We start from the raw sequence: 12,290 nt of genomic DNA on the forward strand, positions 1-12,290 counted from the left end.
GAAATGGTAAGAAAGCAAGAGCTGGATATGAAAAATACCAAGCTTGGATTTGAACTTGAAATTGATAGGGACCTGAAGGATTGTAAACCAGAAATGGCTGGATTATATATGAGTTTTATGTTTTGACTGATGCTGAGAAAAAGTGAATTCTGTATGGAAACATAGGCTGAAAGCCATAGCTTGAGTGCTAGACAGTCTGTACACAGAGATCTGCATCATTTTAGAAATGATTTCAAATACAGCCAAGGGATAGCAGGCTACTGACAGAGCAGAAGTGCAGATGGTAAGCATCGCGGATGTGAGGCACTGGACAAGCCACACGCCAGCACCATGAAACCTCCCAGGTGAGAACGAGAGTTTGCAAAGAAAGGAAGAGGAGAAAGCAAGTGCTAAACTTCACAGTGAATTTAGAGGAATGGCTGAACCAATAAATGACAATGACAAGGACAGCTGGAGTCCTAAGATAATTCATAGGATCGATTCTATATCTCTCTATATTCTTTTGTTTTTTTAACAATAAATTTTTATTATGGAAACACTTCAAACATTTACATAATTGAATAGTATAATGAATCCTTATGTACCCATCACCCAGCTCTGACAACTATCAACCCATGTCAATCTTATTTCCCCTATAACCCTCCATACTCCCCCCACTTCCCCTAGATTATTTTGAAGCAAACCTCAGACATCATATCATTTGAAGACAATGGTCTTTTTTCTTGACCCAAGCCTGTGTTGGAATCACGGGATATGATGACTCTTGTACTGTGGCTAATTAGAAAAGCACTGAAATTAACAAATATAGAAGCAAAGTCTACCTAATAAACAGAAATTAAATATAAGACAATACAAAAAATGATTATCAGTTACTTAAAGAAAGGGGTAAAATGGAATAACTTATAAATAATGCTAATTTGGTAAACAAGGTTATTAGCAAAATCTTATGACATGAATTAAACTAATGAAGTTAAATATATAAGCAGGAAACATAAGGAAATTTAATTTAAAAATATGTAAAGCACCGAAGAAATAAGCTATGAAATAACCATGAGAAGAGAAAGAAAAACCTGAGAGCAGAAAGAGACCTGGGCTGAGGGTGGGATGGGGAAGCAAATTAAGTATAAGTTCGAATATAGCCTAGCCCATTTAAAAGAGAGCCCAATCATTTTCTCCATTCTGTAATTACTTCCTGAGCACCTGCCATGTGCAGCGCGGTGCTCACTGCTCTGGAATGTCAGGTGCCTTTAGTAAACTATCTTTGCTGCTTACAGAGGAGGCAACAAGTGACCTGGGGGCAAGCAGCTGCATCTACCTGATTCTGCCTGAACCTCATCCAGATCCTTAATATAACACCTGGCTTCTTGAGACATGGAGGCAACTGGAAGGGGTTCAAAGAGGTGGAACAGAAAATAATTAGAGGAGGAGATGGATTTTAACAGAAAGATCAAAGGAACCAAATATAGGGAACTTGGCTAAGCTAGGGCTCAAGAAAAAATGAGCTATTTGAGGCAGAGTGAAGCAAAGAGTGAAGTAAAGAGTGAAGCAAAATAAGAAATAGTGAGCTGGTGCACTGAGCCTAATGGAGAGCCCTAGCATGGGCAGCAACACAGGGTAAGGCAGGCAGAGGACAGGGCAAGGTGCTCACTGCACATCGCGGTCCAACAGCCCCACTGAATACATTCTGATGTTAAACCGGCTTCTGTTCAATGGCTACCTTGTGTTGGAACAACAGCTTCCAGAGAGTACAATTATTTTTCATCTTTCAACTCTGGGAAAGAAAGTGTGCTTATGGGGCGCCTGGGTGGCGCAGTCGTTAAGCGTCTGCCTTCGGCTCAGGGCGTGATCCCAGCATTCTGGGATCGAGCCCCACATCAGGCTCCTCCGCTATGAGCCTGCTTCTTCCTCTCCTACTCCCCCTGCTTGTGTTCCCTCTCTCGCTGGCTGTCTCTGTCAAATAAATAAAAAAATAAAATCGAAAGAAAGAAAGAAAGAAAGAAAGAAAGAAAGAAAGAAAGAAAGAAAGAAAGAAAGAAAGAAAGAAAGAAAGAAAGTGTGCTTAATCACTCCTGCCTTGGCCAGCAGGATGGGGGGCACAGGGGACTTATTTTCTCTCCGATGTAATTCGTGGATAAGTCCTAATGCTCCTCACTCCCACAGTTGTTCTCCAGTCAGCGAAAATTTTACCAGTGAAGGCAGAAAGATAAAGTAGGAGAGAGGAGAGAGGAGAAAGGGGAGAGGGGAGTGGGGAGGAGGAAGTGGTGGGGGGACAGAGAGATTGACATCTGTACTGGTTCTATGGTTTCTTTTAAAAATTTTCACTGAAGGTCTATTGGCTTTATTTGGGCAACTGTCTTTAGTTCCCACATTTCTTTCAGACACTGGGTCTTCATTTATGGGAGGGAGTTAACTTTATCTCTTTACTTTAAAATATATCATACATACAAAGCAGGATATAAACACATATATGTGCAGTTTAAAGAATAATGATAAAACGAACACCAGCCTTCCCCACCTCTCCATTTTAAGTCAGATCATCTTGGCATCCTTGTAGCCCTCTGGGTATCCTACCTTGATCACATTTTTCTCTCTTCCTCTCTCTCCCACTTCACGACACTATCGTAAAATTTAGTTTAATCCCTTGCCTTTCCTTATGGCTCAACTGCAAGGTATTGTTGAGAGTCTGGCTAAGTTACCCCGTGGTATTACTGCCTCGTCATCCATTTTGTTGGCCGAGTGACCTGTGGGGCCTGCAAGTGACACTAGCTACTTGGGGCAATCACGTGTCCTGGCTAGCAGCCCACAGTCATGAGCAAACGTACGCTCCTGATATGACACCTCTAATAGCCCTTGTGGTCAACAGTCTCCCCCGCTTCTCGGGGGCTTTTCCTGGTGTGCCCCTTAGATAAGACCCTGTGGAGCTTACCAAAACTCTGCTTTTTCTGGTTCGAATGAGGTTTAGAATTGTCATTAAACCTGTAGTTGAATACTTACCGTGGTCCTCTCCCCCACCCCCATAATAGCACTAATAAGGGCCAAAGGGACTTGCTTCTTTACACAGTGGACAGGAAAATTAAAAATCGTGGAGCTCCTGACACTTGTTGCTCAAGTCGGAAACGGGGCTTAGGAAAACGGATGCTACTCAGCATTTTTTTTTAATTGGGGGTAGAATTGGATATAACATTATATAAGTTTTAGGTATGCAACATTATAATTAGACATCTGCATACACTACCCAGTGATTACCAAGTCTAGTTACCATCCACCACCATACAATTGATGGATGTGGCACATCACTGTGACAAAGTGGAGGTATTTGTTACTCTCTGTCTTGTGGCCAGTGTCTTGGAATTCAGTATGCTTTGGGGACAGCACTATCGATGCCACACTTTTGGGGGCAGTGTCTTCTTGCCCCAGCCCTGGGGTAGATCCAGTGGCAGCATCTTCTCCTCAGTGCCTGGTTCAAGGAAGAGGCACACTCAACTGTGTTCCCCTTTTCCTTTTGACCCCTTTCTTTCTCCCTTCCTCCCTCCTTCTCTCCCTCCTCCCCCGCCTTTCTTTCTTTCTTTCTTTCTTTCTTTCTTTCTTTCTTTCTTTCTTTCTTTCTTCTTCTTCTTTTCTTTCTTTCTTTCTTTCTTTCTTTCTTTCTTTCTTTCTTTCTTTCTTTCTTTCTTTCTCTTTCTTTCAGATTTCTTTATTTGAGAGAGAGAGCGCAAGCAGGGGGGCAGGGGCAGAGAGAGTCTTTGTTTTGCTTTTAATTTTTTATTATGTTATGTTAGTCACCATACAGTACATCATTAGTTTTTGAGAGAGTCTTAAGCAGACTCCACGCTGAGCACGGAGCCTGATACTGGGCTCTATCTCACGACGCTGAGATCATGACCTGAACGGAAACCAAGAGTCAGTGGCTTAACTGACTGCACCACCCAGGTGATCCCTGACCCCTTTCTTGAGGCTGGAATCACTTGTACGTGGTCCTCCCTGGTTAGGCTGAACTCATCAAACATTTGGCCACTGCCCAGAAGTTTTCACAATGTGCCCTATCTCAGTTCCCTCAAACCCAAACTCCTGGAACTAGACCAGGCTTAGGATTTGTCCTATTTCAGGCCGCCTCTCCTGTGAGTCCCCACTCGCTCCCTTCTCAGCACCACCCCTGCTTAACTGTGTTAGTGATTTGGCTAGACAAGCCAGGGGTTTCATCCCACATGGCCCTCCCTAGGTTCTTTAGCAATTATGAGGCCATGGAGTTTACGAATTTTAAAGAAGTAAAAGGATCAGAGCTTTTAAAGACAAGATGACGGCAGTTTTAAACTTTCTGATTTTTTTTTTTTTTCTGGGAACAGCTTAAAGAGGCATGAAGTTATAGAGAGAGACATCTGGAAATTTCTACTCAGCATTTTTTTTTAAATTGGGGGTAGAATTGGATATAACATTATATAAGTTTTAGGTATGCAACATTATAATTAGACATCTGTATACACTACCCAGTGATTACCAAGTCTAGTTACCATCCACCACCATACAATTGACCCCTTTACCCACCTACTCAGCACTTTTGTACTAGCTCTTTGCAAATATAAGACATTCCATAAAGGCTAGGTAAAACTCTAGAATTTCTAAAATCCTGTGAAACTGGTATAGCTCAGTGGAGACATAGGGTATTAGAAGCTGTGATATCTGAAAATTGCTGCCATAATATCTAAAATTCCCTTTTTCTCCTCTCTCTCCCCTTCTCTCTCTCTTTCTCTTTTTAATTCTAAAAAGTCCAGGATGTTATGGGCAGAATATATGGCTTTTAGCACAAGCTGGCTCTTGAGCCTTGAATTGGCTTCGGCTCATTCTTCTCTATTTTTATGCCCGCTCTTTCTTTTCCTTCAACAACATACATTTACTGGACATCTAGTAAGTGTTAGGTATAGTGCTAAGCACTGGAGATTCTAAAGAAAAATGAAACTATGGCATTGGTGGCTCTCTTCAGAGGAGCTTAAGAGCTAGTAGAGGGACAGAGATAAGTAAAGAAAGAAAGAAAAGCAGTAGTGTTCTGGTTGTGTTATGGGAGCCAATGGGGACAGCCTGAAGACAGTTACTAGTTCCGAAGAAGAGAGAGAAATAGGACTTGGGGCGGTGGATGGTTTGGTTTGCAAGAGGTCTTAGGGAAGCAGTGAAGATCTTCAGCTGAATTATGAGGTATGGTCTCAGAGCACATCAGAGTCTGAAAGAACTTCTGATCAACCCTATTTCTCAAGTTCAAGAAGGTGACCTTGTCCAAATTTGCATGGCGAGTTGGTAGCTGGGGCAGGACTTACTAATGCAAACCATTTGCTCTTTTCCTTCCTAATACATGATTCTGGTTTCCCCTTTTGTGGTAGGCAGCAAAATGACCCACCTTTTGCAGGACCACATGTGTGCCCACAGATGAAGGCAGAACTTCCTCTTCCTTGGTTTTTACAGGAAGTGAGATCACTTGATATTTTCTTTCCAGGGAGCTTGGCTTATGGTGATTGGGTGATGGGTTTAAAGATGTAATTTGGTGGGGGGAGGGTTCCTATCTGGTTTCTGTTTCTTTTCTTCAGCTTCATCTAGACATGGGCAGGCAGGATGTGGTCGGGGAGTACTTGGCTTCATCAGCCCTAGCTGGAGGCTCTGGTGCATTGTTCCACGTACTGTGCATCCAGTCCCCTGGGTCCCTTTGGTGACTACCTCCCTCTGTTCTCAGAACACAAAAGGCTGGTGGGAAGACCCCCTCCTGACTTCCACACTCAGTGAAACCATTCACTAGTGTGGGTATGGCCTCCAGACAGCTGCCTCATCTCTCTTCTCCAGCCAGCCCCTTCAGGTCAGCCTGGAAGCCAGGATACTCCACCCCCCCACCCCCGCAGTACATGAGAGGTGGGTTCCTCTGGAGATGAACCCTGAAGCATTCTGGGGGCCACTTGCATTGGGGGTGCAGTGAGAAGAGATGGTGATGAGGAGAGAGAAGACAGCAGTGAGGGGGATTCTCTAAAATTCCGGAAGCTGAATTGCCTTTGTGGGGAAGGGGCTGACGCACCTGAAAACTACTTGCAAGGCTTTACTGCTCAAGTAAATTAGTCCTGCACTGCCCGCAATCTCTTCAAGAGATGTTGATGTTCACTTAATGTTCCCTTTTCAGCAGAATAAATGTAGACTTGCTCCCTGTTATTCATGCGATTAGGCACTGGTTTTGTAAAATGATATAGGCAGGCTAATTCCTATTGACCCTTCAGAAAAAGAAATCATATATTGTTATTCAAGAAGCACATGTAATTTTATCTCTTTTTAAAAGCTCAGATCAAATAGATTACCTTTCTGAGCTAAGAACTTGAAATGCGCACGGATCGGCAAGGTTAAAGAGCAAGAGGATAAGGACTTGCATTTGAAAGAGCAAGGTCTTCTGTCATTTGGTGCTGCAAAGATTCTCTTAAATGAATATAGAGGAAACCAGCTGATTCTGAAACTGAAAAATCTCCCTCCAGAAAAAAGGATAACAGAGGTGCGTCACGGAAAACAGCATTTCACATTTATCTAGCAGTCTTCTTGAAGGTGAAAATACTTCCCCAAACCCCACCATTCCACCCCTGCCCAGGCTGCCATCACGAATACTCTGGACTACTGAAAGAGCTGCCTACTGACCTTCCCTGCTTTCACCTTCATTCCTATGGGAGTCACTTTCCACTCGTAGCCAAGGTGATCTTTTAAAGATCATTTTTTTTTAAAGCTTACAACGCTTCAATAGCTTCCCAGTGTATTAGGATACAGTTCAAACTTCTTATCTGGGCCTTAGAGGCTCTTGGGATTTCTCAATAGGGACAATATCTACAGCACAGCATGAGCAGGACAAGTCCCTTGTGAGTCCATCCCAAGCAGTGCAACATGTTAGCAACCCTGGTCCCTGCCCATGAAAACTCAATTTCTTGAGTGTGTTCAACTCCAGCATTTTGAATCCAAATCACCACCTGCGTATCTTCAAACACCCTGGGTTTGGGGGTGGGGGGTCCCATGACCCCCCAGCTGAAAACCCCTGTTAACCTACTTGATCTGGCCTCTGCTTACCTTCAACCTCAGGATCTTTGCACAGACTGTTCTCTCCGCCCAGACTGCTCCATTCCCAGACTACTCATGTTTGGCTCTTTTTCCACTTTCAAGTCTTAGCTTAAATGTCACTTCCTCAGAAATGCCTTCCCTGACTACCCCATCTAAAACAGCGACACACACACACACACACACACACACAGAGTTACTCTCTCACCATGCACACTTATCACTGTATACAATTTTCTTCTTTATTTGTTTATTTGTTTACTGTCTGTCCCTCCTTCTAGAATGTAAGTTCTATGAGAGTAGTCTGTTTTGTTTGCTGCTATAACCCAGCACCCAGGCATAAATATTTATAAATATCTATTGACTGAATAGAATAGATGCCATGAAGTTATACGTCATTTAATCACATACATACTAAACGTTAGGAAGAAGCAGAAAAGCATTATCAAACTCATTTTTCAGATAAAGCACTGAGATACTAAAAAGAACAAATCCCACGCTGAATATGAACGATGGAGGGAGGAACAAAAGTAGAAATGTCCTTACCTCCTTATTAAGTCACAGTGGATTATTCAGTATAAGGCAATCCAATACAGAGGTCACACAAAAAGACACACAACATACAAAGACCATAATTAACATAGTTCCCTTGTCCCCGCTGCTTTCAAGCTAAATGCCCACGTGATGACCAGTATCTATATACCAGCTGCATTTCATTTTACTTTACAGGTTATCATACCTTCTCAAATCCAGGCTCAAAGACTTAGATTCACCCTCAGAGAAGGGGAGGGAACAGGAAATATAAGTTTTACTGTTCCCTATGGGACAGATTTGGATACTCATCTCTCATCTAACTCTAGTAGCTAACAAAACTGATCCGTGAATGAAGCCTAGTGTAGGGATGCCAAATACATGGCACCCACGTCGCCCTCTCCACTCCTGCAGCCTCGGCGTGTGCAGCGCACCGATTCCAGAACTCCCTCCTGCTGAGCACCCAGTCCACGTGGGACTCTTCACCCCAGTGCTCCAGGCCACTGCTACCAATGCATCAGAGTTGACGTACAAGTTAAACATCTATCGCCAGCCTTGGAATAGCGGAAAGAGCCGATCTTTCCAGATAAATCTGAGTTTAAATACCATATCTGTTCTTTGTCACTTATGAGACCTTGGCTTTTTACCTTCTTTCTGTTTGTTTCATGGTATGAGACTTGTAGGGTTGTTGGGGAAATTACAAATAATGGATGTAAGGTGCTTAGCACAGTGCTTGTTACAATTAGAATTCAATAAATAGTAATATTTAACTGCGGTTAGGAGAAGGCTCTATTTCACTCCCAAGAATGAAGCAGGTGTAATTTTGGAAGGTGGGAGGGGTGCAGGTCACTAGAAACACTAGAGTGAGGTTTAGTATTGGAGTAGAGGAGTGGTTCCCAAAGTGGTTCCCAGATCACTAGTGAACTTGTTACAAATTGCAGATATTCAGTGCCCAGCCCAGACCTACAAATCAGAAGTTCTGGGCATGGGTCCCAGCTTTCTGTGTGCTAACAAACCCTCCAGGTAATTCTGATCCCACTGTCTCTCGCTTAGGAACCACTGCAATACAGAGAAGGACAGGGAGGGAAAATAGCAGTGAGGAGGTCAGGGGAGAAGAATGTCTGCTCCTCTGGTGATTCATTAGAGGAAACAGGAGTGCTGCCTGTCAAAAAGGCTGTGACCCTATCAGCAACCCCCATCCCAGTGGCAGCTTCCTACAGGCAGGCTAGCAACTTGCCATAACACACAGGACAGAGCAGAGCACGCTAAGAGAAAATGGGCTTGTGATACCAAGTTAGGTAAAGGGATAACTTCCCAAAGGCAGCCCCAGTGCAGGTAGACAATAGACTGAACTTGAAAGGCTCTTTCCTTGAGCAGGGGTAGGTGGCCATTGTTTTTGGTTATTTCGGCTGCAGCTTTGACTGAGGGCAAGAAGTTGGTCTAGACATTCCCTCAAGCTTCCCGGCTTGGCTTGGCAATTTCATGAACAAATTGCATCGACAGCTCAGGTGAATGGGGGTCTCGGGTGGGGGCGGGAGGAGGTGTGTCAAGAGATGCAGCTCCCCCAGGACTTCTCTACTCCGCCTGTTCCATCTAGACCACTTGCTTTCCCCCATGCCACCTCCTTCTGCCAGACACAGAAGTACTTCCCATGCAGTCAAAAGTTAAAAATATGTTTAAAGAACGTAATCAGTCTGAAGTCCTGTGTGACCCAGCAGATTTTAAACCTGTTTCCAAAGTTAACCCCTGCAGCAACATCTAGATTGCCTTACCACCTACTTCTCTTTGGTTCCATCTCATTAGAAACTTAAGTTTTCATTAAAAATTTAATTTACACATCCTTAGACACATCCTCACTTGCAGAATGTTCTAAAGGGTAAAGACAAGATCTAAGGCCAGTACCTTATTAAGGTACAAGGAGGATCTTGTTAGAGATTATCAGACATTCAGATCCAGCATAATTATTGAGCCCCTACACTGCCAACTTTCCTGCCTTTCCCACCATCGTGTGCATACATATCATTGTCATTTCCATAACGCAGACTGGAGAATGGAGGCTCAGACACAGGAAGGAACTAGCCCAGGGTTCCGCAGCTACTTTAAGTGGTCAGCTGTGGATCCTAAACACAGTGTCCTCGCAGAGGTGGTTAATCTACAACTAGAAGATCGGCTACAGGGGTGACCTTCCCTGAACTTAGTTACAATGACAGTTCTCAATTCCCAGCTGATGTATGTGCTGTGACTTGTACTTCCAATGGAATGTTTCTGCTGCTGAAATTGATCACCACCTTTCCAAACTGGTGGAGAGAATGTTTCCATTTTAAAAGTATGTTTTAAGCCCTCTTGCAAGTAAGGCAAACTGTTCCCGGCTTGAAGTGAACAAGGAAAACTATAAAATTAACATTAACCATGTTCTTAATGACAGCTGTGTCAATGTGTTAGGAGATTTTACCAAAAAAATAGCAATTGGTTATTAGGGAAACACTGGGAACAGGTGCTCGTAATAACAAAATAAAATTCCTTCAAAAATGCTTCTAAACTTACTTTTGGTTAGATCACCTTTGCTGAGATTCTGAGAGGGCTTGCTATTGTTCTTCAAACATACAGAATATTTTTATACCAAAGGAAAACAACCAACTGTTCTTCGTATCTCTGAACACAAAATACGTGGAAGTAGGTTTGCTTTAAGGAGAACTTGCAATGAACCTGGTTAATAACTAGGAGTGGGTTTCCTAGGAAGATGGGCATCTCTTTTCTGCAGAAGGGTAGGAAGAGGGGGTGAACTAACGATGGTTCTAAAGTTGTGCTGTGGAGCTGGTTTCTGAAACACATTTCCTCCCCCAAGGAACAATACAGTTTCCTAAATCATAGAAAAAGGGGGGGGGGGGAAGAAAAATCACATTTATGGAGACTCTTCTCGGTTCAGGTTCCTCTAATTCTTTTGACATTGTTAATTATTTACTCTCTTTACAAATAGGAAACCAAGGCTCAGACTGGCAGTGTAACTCGCTTAAGGTTATGGAATAAATGAAGGGACTGAAAATTTAACCCAGATCTGTTCAGTTCCAGGTCTGATTTCTGCACCCCACTGAAAGAGCCTCTCAATAAGGCAATTTTAATGGTAAGGAAACTGAGGCACAGATAAAATAAAAAGCTTGCCTTCAGTTGTACAGTCAGTACGAGACTGAGGGTCACTGTGGGAAATGTTCAGGAAGCGACATCGTTTTTCCTTTTACATGCCTTGATTTAGCTTATGAAAGATCACAGTATGTTACTTTGAGAGATTTTCCAGCTTTGGGGATGGGCTTTTGTTTTTCTTGGCAGCATTCATATTTGAAAGCAGTATATTTGACACTGCTTTCTGGATTTAGCTTGATACAAAAGGAAGCAAAGTTAGACCCACGCACCCTGCTCTCTTCCAAACTGTGAACGCGTTAACTTTTTGCTCAGGACATTAGCGTTTCCGAAGGAGTAAGGCCCAAGTGGAGTCTTGTGATTTTTAGAATCAATAGATCTTGCTATTCGGCAAGAAATAATCACCATTTTGTGCACCCATCAGAAGTGAGAAGAGAGGAACTCTTGCACTAAAGAATCCCTGTTGATAAAGCAATCTTTTTTCATGAACATTCTGTCTTCAGAAAACAAGGGATAGAGCACTTGTTAGTTAATAATAAAAAGAATTCATCAGTGAATACTCAGATGAACGAATATTTTTTAAAAGCACGGAGTACGTAAAAATGTTAATCCAGCCTCTGTGTTCACTCCCCCACACAACAACTGTAAAGAAACCACCGGCCTCTGAGTGATGAATGGCCCCAGACTCAACCAGGGGGGAAGACAACCCCAAGCCCGATAATTTGGCATCTCCCTTTGTAAATTCCTGGGTGGACTTCTTTTTTGGCTCTAGCTGATGAAAGGGCTCAGTTTAAAGGCTTTGGGATACACTGTAAAATGACCATCAAGTATTTCTCCTCATATGCCATGCCCAGCTCTTTTTATCCTATCAGTAAAATCCCAGCCCTAACTGTATACATCTCAAACTTTCACAGACACATTACTAGCACATTGCTGTTAAAAAGTTCTATTGGTTAATTTCAAATTAGTATCTTAGGAGGCTCTAGGCCAGGGGGGAAAAGAATCAGGAAGCTGAATTAGTAAATGACAGAGCAATAATCAGCTTAAATGAGACTTCTTCCAGCCCTTGCTTGTGGATGACACAGAATTTGCAAGCTTAGAAAATCTTTCTTCTCTGCAGGTGGTACTGTGGGGATACCAGAGAGGAGTTTCCACAATCACCCTCTTACTCATTTATTTAGTCCTCTACTGCAGTACTCCATATATGCACCCGTACCCCCATCCTCACTCCGTGCTCTGTGCAGTCCAACCCTACCTGCTAAACAGCCAGCTGCATAAAGGGTTAAGGCTGCAGCCTTCCATGCCAGTAGACATGGCAAACATTCGGATATACTTTCTCATCTGCAGTCAGCCCTGTAGCTTCGGCTCCTGCAAAGCCTTTAGCACTCGCAGAAACATTATTTCCTCCCAGCTCTGTTTGCTTTAAACTTGCAGTTGACCAGGTTCTCCTGCTCAGGATCTTCAACTTAACCCTGTAGGATTTTACCTAGAATCTGTCCCTCTTCCTCTGCTGAATTTGTTCCCTCTGCCCTGTTCTGGAATGCCTCTGGGCCCGGTGTAACCTT

The 12,290-nt window shown here is 43.1% G+C and overlaps 1 protein-coding gene across 1 annotated transcript in view; it reads right to left on the minus strand.

The window, feature by feature from the left end:
* The window catches only part of SCHIP1 (schwannomin interacting protein 1), a 144,443-nt gene that overhangs the window by 131,912 nt on the left and 241 nt on the right, over positions 1 to 12,290 (minus strand). The gene's annotated exons all lie outside the window — the stretch shown is intronic.

Source organism: Ursus arctos, unplaced genomic scaffold (assembly GCF_023065955.2).
Source record: "Ursus arctos isolate Adak ecotype North America unplaced genomic scaffold, UrsArc2.0 scaffold_20, whole genome shotgun sequence".
Taxonomy (NCBI): domain Eukaryota; kingdom Metazoa; phylum Chordata; class Mammalia; order Carnivora; family Ursidae; genus Ursus; species Ursus arctos.